Here is a 12,507-nt window from a genome sequence, read left to right as displayed (position 1 = left end):
GACCAAAGCTGAAAGTAAATAGATAAAGAGAAACGATGCCGTCCTCTTCCACCGCCTCGGGCAGGGGAAGTGGGGCTGCTGCAGCATCCCTGCCTGCATCCCTGCTGCCGGCTGGGGATTTGCTTGCTGTGTGCCCTGAAACAGGGCACATCCCTGCCACGGAGCTGGGCAGGGAACAGACCCCACGACCCCCCGAGCCGCCCCAGGGCTGGGAGGACAGGCGCCTCACCCTCTGCTGCATCGGACCCACACACAGTTAAAATCGTAAATGTTTTCCATTTTAAACAAGAACTAAATTTAGAGGTTTTATGGTTTCATGGTGCCTCCTTTCCCACACTTTCCTGGAGCTACCCCAGCGCGCTCCAAATTCCCCTGCTGTCCCTGCTCGTTAAAACGTGACTCAGCTCTCCCAGCTGGAAGCGTGGCGAGCCACGCGGCACCAAGGTGGCCATCAGCAACGTCCTGCTTTGATTTCAGCATTCAGCATCAGTTCAAGACAGCAGAGGCAACAGAAGGGTTTGGATGTGGGGAGAAATCAGTGCCACTGAAGCCGTGGGTGTGCTGCGAGCAGTTATGCAACGTATCGATTGGAGTTTCTCTTGTGCCCCTTTTGGGAAAGTCCTCCTAGCACGAAGGATTGACCAAGGACACCCGCACAACTGGCTCTAATGGAGCAGCACTGCAAAGAGCAAATCCTCCCTCTGTCTTTAAGCATTTCCCCAAATTAGTACCACTTACACCTCAGCCAAGGCAAAATAATGGTCATGGTAAGAAAAAGAAATGGGATGTCAATGCAAAATAGCACCACCTTGTGACACCTACTATAACCATACGAAGTTGAACATTGCACCCTCCCAACAAGATTTGGCAGTTATTCATCTGCCTTTATTTTTTCCATTGGACACAGCACCTGAACGAAGTCCCTTCTGAAGTGAGATGTTACTTTTAGGGTACTTAAAACATTTTGGAATCAGCTGAGTGACCCCAATTCTGGGACTAAAATTCCGTCCACTGAGTCTCAGTCCTCCTGCTGGCTTTGCCAGGTCTCCTTTATCAGCTCAGGAGGTTTTCCAGAGCACCTTGAAAATGCTCAGAGCCTTTTGCAAACATTATCGCTTGCTTAAGATTTTCATTGATCTGTGGCTTCAGTATTTCCAGCACTTTGAAATGTCAGCACAGGTATCAAACTACTAGAAACAGCTGAATCCATGAACCACACTGGCTGGTTACATCAAATAGAAAAAATCATCACGCTGTTTAACAGGGACCCTCTCTCGAAGCTTGCTGCAGATGTGAAAGGTTGTGTTGACAAAACTGCAGCAAACATTCACCTGCCACACTGTACAAACACTTACTTTTAACTGCAGCAACTCCTGCTCATCGCAGGCTATGACTCAGTGGCTCATGAATTCCACACACCCTCTGCCTATTTGTTTCTACATTCAGTTCCACAAAATCAGCTCCTTGTCTGCCACTGACGACATCTGGTAGCAATTATAAGGCTTGTCTGTTGCTCATTGGTGACTTTTTTCCTAGGAAAAGAGAACCAGGTGATATGTGGCCTCGGCTAAGATCCTTACTGAGAAGTGGCACAAACGTAATAACCCCGCACCTAGGATCGCAGCAGCCCTATTTGCAAGACACCGCCCTCTGTTCCTAACAAAACAAAGCCAAAGCTTTGGACAAAGCCAAGGCTCAAAATCTGACCTAATTTTCTTCCTTCTCCCAATTCGGTCTTAGCATCTTGGTTGACAGCCTGGGGCTGAAGAGCTTTCAGTGTAATGAAATAGGGAACTGCTTGCCTGCTCTGTTGCAGTACTTTCTCTGCCACTGCTGCACGTGCAATGCTGAGAAACTGGAACAATCTTGGTAGATAACGCCGAAAGGATTATAACGTATTAGGTCCGAAGCGCCTAGTCACTCTCACACGGACGCGCTGAGCATTACTGGGGAGCCTCCCTCCTGCACGCGGGGCATCGTGGTGCAAGGCTGTACCGAGCTCCTGCTAAATACTTGCCTCATTTTCACCTAGTTAGATAAAAAGCAACACACAATGTTAACACAGGGATATGAACAGGGATAACTCCTTATGGTGAGTTTGTTTGCGTCTACCTGCTACAGCGTTTTGCACTGAGCAGAGCTGGATTTGTTCCGAGCCGCTGCATGATCCTACAAGTTGACTTTGTTGATTCAGTGGGTGCTGCTTTCTCTGAATCATTATTGATAGACATTATTGCAAACACTAAGAGCAAGGATATTCGACTGGGAGTTAAATCTGAGCTCCGATACCAGCCTGGAGTTTGACTGAAGTTCCCCCAGCTGCTTCAGCTCTACAAATACTGTTCACTGCCTTATCACTGCATTGTGTTGCCACCCACTGCCCAGTTACTCCCATCTTCTACTTGTGGCTGGTTACGGTACAATAGTGGGATTAAAAACCCCTCGTCAATGGAATAATCACTGCAGGAAAAAAATAATCGAAGACATAGAAGTAAATGGTGGGGAAAGAGGGACAAAATGCAACTTAGTTTGCTTTGATAAGGACAATTTTCTACTCGGTCCCTTCGAGAAATCTACCAGGCATATCTGGTACACAAAAAGGGGTAGAGTTCAGCTTTCAGCACCTCTGAAGAACATCCGCTTGCTGCACAGCTCGCAGTGAAATGGGAGGCAAGCCACAGAGGATGAAAATTTGTAATAAATAGGGTACAGATCTAAAAGGAGAGGACAACTACTCACATGGATCAAGGGATCAGTCCGAATTTGGTGGGGTCACTACTGGGAGTGAGGGAGACCCCGTCCCACCCCACATCTCCTTTCGTGACACTTCCACAGGATGAAGCAAGCAAGAGAAAGCTGGGAGGAGACTGCGCCTGCACAGAGCATGGGGATGTGCTGTAAAAGTGGGATTAAAGGGAGGGCAGGGTAAAATCAGCTCTGACAGCAGAAAACAGAGGTCGGGTGGGCACCTGGGGATGAAACATCCAGTTTCCCACTCCCATCACAAGACAGTAAAAGCCCGCGGAGGAGTTTTATTGCAATGCCTACCAAGTGAGGGATCTATTTCTCGGTGAGGAGTCGAAGCAGGAGAGGCACCCGACAGACCCCACAGCTCTGCTCAACCATGGGGCGGCCGGCGAGCAGACGCGTGGCACAGGACTGCTGGGGATCAGCAGGAGCTGGAGCCTGCTTTACGAAAGCAGACGGCAAGTTCTGGCCTGTTTGGCATTGCGCAGCAGAGAGAAAAGCAAGCAACTACTGTTTCTACATGGGCTTAAAAAAAATGAGGACAAGAGAGAAAGAAGTGAACAACCAGAGCGCAAATATGAAGTTAGAGAAGGATGGATATTGGAAGAAGTTGTATAATATATGTTTGTCAAGTTCTGAAACTTCCCCTTCTCGGGAGACGGGGGACAAATGAATTACGGCAGCGTGCAATAAGGCGTAATATCGTTCAGCGTGCAGATTTGCTGACCTGCCAGGTCCCTTCCTGTCCCACATTCAGATGATCTTTTTACACAATGGGTCTTGTACGTTGCTTTCATTTTTGAAGCAAAAATTCTTGGCTAGCAGCCTAGAGCGGGATTATTAACTTATAACAGCACACACAAAAAAAATTACAAGGGCTCATAGCTGCCGGCAACTCCCCTCCGCCACCTCAACTTTGGCAGCCGCCGAGTGGAAAAACCAAGCTGAAGTGGCTGGGGGAGAAATGGGATTTCTGGCCAGCCGCCCTAAATCCCGAGCAAGTTCAGTAGGACAAGAGCAACCTTCCTGCAGCTCTGCTGACTCCAACTTTTATTTTTCACTGACTTAGGCCAGAAGTTTCCTTGCAGGCTGCCTGGGTGCGTTTCGCAGCCTGCAGGGTGTTTACTCGGAGAAATTCTCCAGCCTGAGGAATCTGAGGAAGGCGATGCCTGGTGCGGGGAGGGGACGACCACCAGTTTTGGGGCACTTGGGCAGAATCGGTGCATCCGAGCCCTCCTCCCCCGGCCCCAAGCCCTGGAATTCAGCCCCCGGCACTGATGTCGTCAGAAGCCCCTCCATCACCGCAGAGCCACCGAGCAAAAAAAAGGGGGGGGATGAGGGACGGGAGGAGCACGCAAGAAAACCGGGAAGGACTCGGGACAGCTCATCCGAAACCGGGAGACGGCTGCAAAAATAAAAACCCTGCACGCTCGGCCGGCAGCTCCCAGCACGGCGAACCCGCAGCCCCCCACCCCTCCACCAGCCGGACCCTCCCCCCATCCCTCTTTCCACCCCCCCACCCCGTCCCACGGTGTCCCGCAGCCCTCATCCCGCAGCCCTCATCCCGCATCCCATACCCCGCATCCCGCATCCCACCTGCCCGCCGCCCTGTCGCACCCGCAGCCCGCAGCGGCGCCCACGCGTGTCCCCCCCCCCACCTCCGCCGCCTCCCCCGGCAGCCTCCGCAGCCTCCCCCCCGCCTTCCCCCGGCCTCACCGCGGCCGCGGAGCCTCCGGCGGAGCCCGCAGCCTCCGGGCTCTGCCCGCCCGAGGCTGCCGCGCCCCGTTCCGGGGCGGGGCGGGGGCGGTGGGGAAGGGAAGGGAAAAGGAAGGTCAGGCCCCGGTGGGGAAGTTTTTGAGCTCTGAGCATCCTCCCCCCGAGCCCAGCCCAGCCTCAGGAGGGGCTGGGGTTTTTGGGGGAGAGGGGTCCCCTCGGGCAGGGGGTGTGCGTCCCCGGTCCGTGCCGCTGAAGGGCTCTGCTTGGGTTGGGTGGAAAGAGGGGATGGGGGGGGGTTACTTGTTACAGAGGGGTTCGGCTCTAGGGGTAAAGGGGCGAAACGGTGGGGAGAGTTTGGTGGAAAAGTTTGTTTGCCATTGCGGGTCGGGGTGCTGTCCCCTCCCGTGACTCCCATCCGTGGTCTACACTCAGACAACATGAGCCCAGCCTCTGCGCTGGGCTTGGCTGTCTGGAGAGAAAAACCAGCAGGAAAAGTCAGGGGAGGGGTAGAGCTAACGTGGAAATCCTGCTAAAGTGTTTTTGCAAGGGCTGCTGCGAGCTGAGAGCCGAGCCTCACACCGCTGAGTGCAATTACGGGAGACTGGAGGGTAGTTACAGGGTAGGAACACAGCGATGAGCATCTCGGAGGCTTCAAATTGGAAAATGAGACCTGAGATTTTACCGGTTGCTCGTAAAACACTGCTTTGTTTCTAGCGAGAGAGGAGAGAAATGGGAGAAGACGGCGTCTGTCAGGGATGGCAGCTAACTGGCACGGCTCCTCAGTTATTTTTTACTCAAAAGAAATGTTTCTAACCGGTGTCTTATGCAATACCCAGATGGGTAAATAATTTGTTGTACAAATCTATGTGGCAAGAAAAATGGATGCGTCCCCTGCAATCTCTCTCTGAGGATATAAACCTGATTTTGAAAGATCTATTTGTTGTTTAGGAAATACTCAGCGTCTTTTACTGCTGTTGTTGGTTTTGCTTCAGCTGATTTCCCTTCTCTGCATGTTTTTGTTACTCCGGTGCGTGAACAGGCACAGGGAAGCCAAATCTTTCATGCTCAAGCCCACTTTTCTTTTCCTTTGCCTCTGTTCCCTGTTCCACCCGGGGCTGCCCTGGCACATGAGCGGGGTTGGCCGCATGGGAGGCAGCGGGGAAGCCTCTGTGCTGTATGCAGGAGACGTGCTGCTCACCATGGCCTTGTACCCAGGGTGGATAAAAGACAGCAAGGGAGATTGTTCTCCTTCCTCCATGCGTCACCGCTTTACTCATCCTCGCTCTCATGCTTGACACTTGACAGTCATGCTTCCTTGTCTGAGCACGGGGGGACAATGTTCACGGCACTAAAAATTGATTATGGATGATAAATTATAACCACTGGGCTGTGGAGCCTCTCACCGTCACATAGAAGTGAAGAGCAAAGACGAGAAGGAGAGAAAATGAAATTCTGTGGCAATGCCCCTTGTTTCCACCACAATCCCGTTTGACCGAAGCAGATATGAGCGCGGGGGCGAGCAGCAGGCACACAAATGTTCCTTTGTTGGGATAAAGCCACGCTGTGCATGTGTGTCTGGGGGTGCAGATGTGGTGTGGCTGCGGGGATGCGGGACCTTTGCCTGCAGTGTGCTTTGCTCCTTGAAACCTCGAAAAGCAAGCTGAGCTTTCCCTGGGCTCCTCATCACCTGCTTGGAGAAGGTGTGAGCAGCAAAGGTGCTGTTGTATATCTATTTGTATTGCTGCTTCCATTTGGTCCTATTGCTGCCAACTATAACCCAAACATGCAAAGTCCACCACATGGACCAAGTTCCCCTTTGGTTATGCCAAAGCTGCTCCATGACCACAAGCCACTTGTTCCCTTCTAATCCCCAGCTGGCTGTTTTTTTTTTTCCTTTGGTTTGGGTGAAAGAGCTGATGGCACGCACCTGGTCCTGGCAGGGAGGGCAGCCCTGGCTTGCTGCCCCCGCAGTGGGGCTCCCCTCGTTTCTCCATCCCACAGCAAAAAGGATTGAAAGGATCAAGGGAAAAGCCGCTGCGGCTGGAAGGCTCAGGGGGATTGTTGCCCTCGATGGACTGAGCTCTTAAAAATTAGTTTCTTCAGTGGAACAAAGTACTGCCCAATAGCTCTTAGCCTTTACTGCTCTGTGTTTGCATTATCTTCATTAACATTTGGATGATTTGTTAAAATTTATTTTTTATTTTTTTATCTTTCTCTTGATCTGTTTCTTCTTACTGTTCTGGGATCCACATCATCTTCCTGGTATTTTACTTAGTGCCCTGCCCCTCAGAAGTGCTGAAACATTTGGGGCTTCTGATATGAAAGCAGGATTGCAGAAGAGCTCAGGAATGCATGTGAGACATGAATGTTTGTGCAGGCATTCCTCCTCCTAACAATTAGCTGGGGTTTAGATAGAGATCTGCCATGCCGAGAATGTCATTACTGCACAGCTGCAGGAATTGTCGTCCCAAGGTCTCATGACAAGAGCTGTTTTTGTGTTTGTCCCTGCTTGGATGAAAGCAGAACTCATTTCCAGCAGCAGTCGAGGTTAAGAGCATGTGCGGCACAGAAGGGTTTTTGGATCTTTTTGTTCCTTCACTCCAGCCCTTTGCAATGCTTACAATGAAGGTCACAACGCAGAAGTAAAGTGCTTTCTGGTTTTGAGTTGCAAAGCGGTAGCAGTGGTTGAATTTTCCTGAGGGAGGGGCCCCAGGAGAGTTTCGAGCCTCAAAGATGATGATATTATCTGCAATATCAAGCACACAATAATCTTTGTGTTTTAGTGTTCCCGGAGCCACAGGAGATTAAGTAAGGAGACTGGGGAGCAATCTAGCGTTGGTAAGTCAATAACGGTGCATACATACACGAGGATTTAGGCACACATTTTCAGAGGTTGTAATGGGAGGAAGATTAAAAAAAGAACATTTAGGAAGCCTAGAAACACAGAATGGGTGAAATGCCTCAGATTGTGTAATTTAGATAACGATCTGATGATGTCCCATTATACAACGCAGCTAAGCACAGTCAATTTTTCTAAGGTGTTTTCAGTCACTCTGCCTGATATTTTGTTTTGTTAGACGTGGTGCTTGGAGAATGAGAGAGCCCTTTGTTTCGTAAGGGCTCATCTGCTCCCATTGCCTCGTCCCCACTTGATAGCATTTTTTTTTTCTTTGTGTGCCATCATGTTTATTTCCACAGCAACAGTGATTGCATCTCAAACGTGATATCAAAGAGGCTAAAAGCTTCCAGAACAGAGGTGAACTGCAGTTAAAGAGGAGGCTAAAACTTCCTTCTCCTCACCACTCAACTTCCACATAACACACGTGATCTCAGCTTAGTGCATTATATGGGATTAATGAATGTGTTTTCTGATTAATGGGATTTTTAAGGCACAGTAGTCCTGTTGCTGATGTATTCAGGCACACTGATCTCCTCAAAGCATGGACTAGCAGGTCACCATTTTGTACTGATTCAGTGCTCTGACTGCCCTATAAATCCGCCTTACTCAGGGTGCCTGATGCTCCTTTAGGTACAGCAAAGCCACTTTTTGTCACTTGCCTTGGACAAGGGACTGGTTACAGACTCAGGAGAGAACATTCACAGACAGCTTACCCACATATCTTGTTTGCTGAGGGGATGCCCATTTGTCAGCCAAACTGTGGGTACAGGTGATGTGTCCCTGCCCCTACCTCATAGCCAGGCTGCGTGAAGATTTATCAGCCTGCCAGAGCTTGGAAATGTTTCCTGCTCTGGTAGGAAAGCCTTCTGCTTTTATGTCTGGCTGGCTGGAGTGCAGGTTCTCGCTGCTAATAACTCAGCTAGGAGCGTCCTTTGAAATGCTGTGGGTAATTCTCGATAAGTCCCAGAATGGGGAATTTAAAGTGGAACAAATGCTGAGAAGGGGAATGACGGTGGTGTTTTACAGCATGAGATTAAAAGACCTTGGCTGATAGAGTGTAACAAAATGAGGGCTGAGAGGGGATGTGATCATCTCAAAGCGTTTCAGGAGAGGTGTCAGTGCCATGCAGGAACAAAATCCCCCCAGCTGTTCAAGCTTGTGAACTGCACTGGCACGAGAACAAATGGGTGTTAATGAGAAACGAACACATTTACACTGGAGATGGGACGAGGTTCTTTAATGGTCAGAAAAGTGATATTTCTGTCAGGAGATGAAAGGCCAAAAATCCTAGGCTGAGTTAAAAGGGGGTTTCATTGCTGTATGAAAAGCAGTTGATGAGGGGGTTGCCTGAAGTAGCAGAAGCCAGTTTCAGCGACCACTGAGGGTTTTGGTCCTAAATTCTCCTTTCCTTTTACTTACAAATCTTTCTGTAACCTGAAGGAATGAAGAAAGGCCGTGATGCACATTTTTTGCCCTTTCATTTTGGGTGGTGACCAAGGAGAGCTGCTCTTACCACATGGGGTGGGGTGCTTTTCCATAGGTCTCCTGTCCTATGGTTCCCTCCTTGTTCCTCAGTAATCACATATCGGGATCAGCCTACATCTCATGTCTTTGTTGTGGTTCACCGGTGGCTCCCTTTCTCCCTTTGCATACTGTATTCATCGTGTACTTCATACATGTTGAGACAGAAGGTGGTTGGTCCTTCAGTGGAACAATCTGCAGCCATAGGGAGAAAGAACATCTACCTTTAAATGTGTGTTACAGCAGCCAATTATAGCCAAGTTACCACATTAATGACACAGCTCTGGTCTCTTTGCATTGCACTCCCCAGAATACTGGAGCTGCAGATTTGGCAAAAATAATTTTATGTTTCTGGGAAAAGATTTTTGCAAAGGGTTGGGCTCAACACATAGTTGGGCTGGATCCAGCACAGCACAATACAGTTATTTAGTGTCTTCTCAAGCAAAAGAGTTCAGAATCTCAGAGAAAACTAGCAGAAGAGATGTTCAAGACAGGTGATAACTGGAGGTGATTCTTCACATAACATAACATTAAGCAGTGAAACGCCTTGCTGCAGGATGTTGCAGATGTCAAAACTCATTGAAGACCAATTCACAGAAGAAAAACAGACTGAGGACTATTAAGATACAACCTTTGGTTCTGGAAGTCCCTAAGCTGCAAAATGCTGGAGGCTGGAGAGGTATTTTGGGTGGGTATCATTATATGCTGTACTTAGACAGGACTAGCAAGTGTGAGGCATCTGGTTTGGCTACTTGCAGAGGCTAAACTCAGGGCTAGTTGGATGGAAAGTTTGGTGTGGCACAGTACAACTCCTCTTATTTCTCTGAGCTTTCTTCCAGCCTGCTCAGCATAGGTGGAAGTAGCCCTCCACCATCTGCAGGGCCTGTCTCACTATCCATTCTTCAATATAATGTCTGCAAAAGGCTGTTTTACTGCTTCCCTCAAAGGTCTTTGTTCTGGTTTTGAGCAAGGCATGGGATTTTTTTTGTTGTTGTTGTGAGGGACAGTTCGGTGCTAGCAGTGACTTAGCTGGGTTGCCTGAGCTAGTGGAAGGCTGGAAGTGCCATGGCAGGGGAAGGTATGGCAATTCCTAAAGGAGAAGGAACCCTGGCCTCAATATTCCCACTATCCTAGCTTTCTGAGAAGCAGCATGTTCTGTATGTTAAGTATCAACATGGTACTGAATTTCATGCTCAGTTTTGATAAATAAAATCTGTGTTCTAAGCAAAGGCACATAGACAGAGCCCCTTTGTGAGAAGGAGACTTAGGCCTAGTGTGTGTTTTTGGGAGAAATGCAGAATTCATTTTGGGGAGGGAAACTGATACAAACAGCAGGCCATTTTCCTTTACAAAGGCTCTCTTTCAAAGCTTGTGCACACAGCAGAACAAAGGCTGACTCCATAATCTGTACGCAACAATAGCTTGGAATATTTGTTAATTTGGCTATTGTACATGCATACATCATGCCTGGGTGTAAATAAAAGGGGCTATGGTTGGATCCAGTGTGCAGATACAGTCAGGCTGTTTCCTGTTACCATCCTGATCGCAAGGAAATGCTTATTTTGTGTCTGCCTTCTCCTGGCCAAGTTTTCCACCTAGCCACTGAGGCAAAAGAGTTTCAATTTCAAGCCCAGCAGCAATGAAACAACAATAAAAAAAGGCATAATTTTAGAGGAAAATTATTTATTGTTTCCAAACTTGTCTTTCCTATCTCTGTAGGAAATTCCTTGGAAGAATTCCTGTGCTGTTTATAACCAACAAACAAGCAGTCCAAGAAGAACTTGGTCTTCACGGGTAACTTGAACTCTATGCTACAGTAAATTTAGAGACTAACTTTTACACTTCTTTTCCCTGTGTAAAAGGGGGAAGATGCAACTTCCGAAGCCCATCCTTAGATGCCTGAGATGTTCCAACAACAGAACAGCAGCATCTGCTTAAGTACATAGGGCAGTGTGGTCTGCAGATTAGTTTTTGATAAGTTGTCAACAAAGCTCTGTAGGGATGTAAAACATGTTTGCTCAGTTTGTTTTGTGGTTACGCTTATAATGCAAAGAAAATTTGGGTTGATATACTGGAAACACAGAAAATTGCTGGCTTAAGGCACAGTGTGTTTGTAATGTAAACATCTGAGCCTTTGTTCAAACAACTGGATGTAAATGAGAACAAAACAACCAGAGCGAGACTCTTGCAAATCATCAGTTGTTTTACTGGGTGAAATTTTTTTTTGCTTGGACATTTTCATCATATTCAATCCTTTGATTGGCATTAAGCAAGAGTTTTTGCAATGGTAGTTGTCAGAGCTTGGCATGAATGACTTGTCTTCTATGTACATCACATGGCATAATGACACATAAATGTTCTCTAATAACTTAAAAGTTTTGGTATATTTCAACGTGCAGGCCAAGCACAGAGGTCTGTTTCAACAGGAGAGCTGGTGACATATATGACTCAGAACATTGCATCACCTGTAAGTACATAAACACTTGACTACCATCAGCACTTACTCTGAGGCACTGTAGTGCTTCTATAAATTGACTATTTTTTTGGAGGACTCACCAGCCAAGTCTTTCAGGATGGGGCTATGAAAGTGTAGGCAGGGATGCTTCTAACAGTCCTGGAAAAAATGGTAGACAAGAATAACAGAGGATTAAAGTAGTGGTCAAAGGTTCAAATATAAAAGGAACAATCACTCAATCTATAAAAGGAAGCCACTTTCATGGATTAATGACTGGTTAAAGCACAGGAAGCAAAAAGTTTTCACAACTCTCAGTTGTTGAACTAATAAACTGCTATAGATATATATGCTGGGTTCCTTTTCAGTGTATTCATAAATGATCTGGAAGAGGAGTGAGTAAAGAAGTGACGGCACTTCCTGATGATACACAGTTTACTGAGAATAATAAAAATTAAAACTGACAGTAGAGAATAACAGAAGGATCTTGTAATGCTTATTGGCTGAATGGTAAAATAGCAGATGCAATTCATGTACTTAAGGAAAAAAACAATCCTAACCATGCACAGTGGTGAGGTCTAAAATTAGCTATTGCCACTCGGAAAGAAGAGCTTAGACTCATCACGTATAACCCTATGAAAATGTCAACTCAATGCTCAGAAGAGAGAAAATGGCAAATCAGATGTTAGGTATTGTTCAAACAGGAAGAAAGCTCAAAAGCGAAAACATAATAAGCTACTTTAGAAACATTTTGCACTCACACCTGGGAAGCTGCACACCCAGAGCAGAGTATGCAGTTCTTAACTCTCTGGATGAAAATAATTAAGTTGAAGTAGAAAGGGTATGGAGAAAGGCAACAAGAACGGCAAAATGAATAGGACTGTTTCTACATGAGAAGACTTTGTACTGATTAAGAAGGATGACTAAAAAGATCTGTGGTAGAGCTTTCTGTATCAAGAGTGCAATGGAGAAGGTGAATAGAGAACAAAATTATACAGATTTTTTTTTTTCCTAAATGAGAACCTGGGGTCTTAAAATTATTTTTTTCCAATAATGCATTTTTTAAACAAACAGATCAAAGTACTTCTTTGCACAGTCTCACATTAAACTGCAGAGTTCACTGCTCTGGTGTAGATGCTGATGAATAAATGGATTGAGAAAGTGGTTGGAC

At 47.1% G+C, this 12,507-nt stretch overlaps 1 protein-coding gene across 15 annotated transcripts in view; it reads right to left on the bottom strand.

The window, feature by feature from the left end:
* LOC118250265 (inverted formin-2-like) overlaps positions 1–4,541 on the bottom strand; it is a 41,732-nt gene extending 37,191 nt beyond the window's left edge. For 4 of the 15 annotated variants that reach the window (XM_050710985.1, XM_050710978.1, XM_050710982.1 and 1 more), the window contains exon 1: positions 4,465–4,541. The gene's annotated coding sequence lies outside the window, so the exon portion shown is untranslated. Of the gene's footprint in view, positions 1–1,355; positions 2,183–4,344; positions 4,411–4,464 lie in introns of those variants that run through there. The other 11 variants (XM_050710989.1, XM_050710983.1, XM_050710988.1 and 8 more) reach the window with 6 other exon arrangements.
* Positions 4,542–12,507: the final 7,966 nt, after the last annotated feature.

This window comes from Cygnus atratus, chromosome 5 (assembly GCF_013377495.2).
Source record: "Cygnus atratus isolate AKBS03 ecotype Queensland, Australia chromosome 5, CAtr_DNAZoo_HiC_assembly, whole genome shotgun sequence".
NCBI classification, from domain to species: domain Eukaryota; kingdom Metazoa; phylum Chordata; class Aves; order Anseriformes; family Anatidae; genus Cygnus; species Cygnus atratus.
The sequence above is the reverse complement of the archived record's forward strand: the minus strand, read 5'-3'. Positions and strand labels throughout refer to the sequence as shown.